This window comes from Cebus imitator, unplaced genomic scaffold, assembly GCF_001604975.1.
Source record: "Cebus imitator isolate Cc_AM_T3 unplaced genomic scaffold, Cebus_imitator-1.0 Scaffold878, whole genome shotgun sequence".
NCBI classification, from domain to species: domain Eukaryota; kingdom Metazoa; phylum Chordata; class Mammalia; order Primates; family Cebidae; genus Cebus; species Cebus imitator.
This window is the reverse complement of record NW_016108193.1, coordinates 192,100-192,874: the sequence shown is the minus strand read 5'-3', so window position 1 is coordinate 192,874 and position 775 is coordinate 192,100. Positions and strand designations below refer to the sequence as shown.

Below are 775 nucleotides of genomic sequence, written 5' to 3'. Positions count from 1 at the left end.
TCTCCTGCATCAGCCTCCTGAGTAGTTAGGGCTACAGGCACCACCACACCTGGCTAATTTTGTAGTTTTTAGTAGAGATATGGTTTCTCCATGTTGCTCAGGCTAGTCTCAAACTCCCAACCTCAGGTGATCCACTTGACTCAGCCTTCCAAACTGCTGGGATTACAAGTGTGAGACACCGCACCCAGCCTCTATCTGTTTTTACAATTATACTATTAAATACATGATGTTCCGTGGCAGTTGTAAATTTTTAATGTCAATTTTTAGCTGAATGGAATTCCCATGAAAATAATAAAAGTAGCAGCTAATATTTACTGAGCTGCTACTAGGTGCCTATAAATGCCATAGATTTTTAAATTCCCCATAACTCTTCCTTATTTCACTTAACTATTCTATCTTAAATTACTCATGCTTGCTTCAGTAGCGCATATACTAAAGTTGTAACAACAGAGAGATTTGCATGACCTCTGTTCAAGAATGACATGCAAATTTGTGAAGCGTTCCATATGTTTCTAAAACAGAAAAATATTAATCCTAGATTTTCATTGTGTTTGTGCATATGACCCTTTCTTTAGATTGAATTATATCCAAAGATGATATTTCTGGAAATGAGATTACTGTGAGTCACAGGGCATTAGCATTCTTATTACACTTGATGTAAATTGCTGAGCTTTCAGGCATGGTGGCTGTCGGCCTATAATTCCAGCACTTTGGGAGGCTGAAGTGGGAGGACTGCTTGAGGCCAGGAGTTGGAGGAGGCAGTATAGTGAGTCAC

General features: G+C 39.2%; 1 non-coding gene across 1 annotated transcript; it reads left to right on the top strand.

Annotated features, from left to right (window-relative positions):
* Positions 1-410: 410 nt before the first annotated feature.
* On the top strand, positions 411-512 carry LOC119469834. Its single transcript, XR_005198684.1, has one exon. It is a non-coding gene; the product is annotated as a U6 spliceosomal RNA (small nuclear RNA).
* The last annotated feature ends 263 nt before the right edge of the window (positions 513-775 follow it).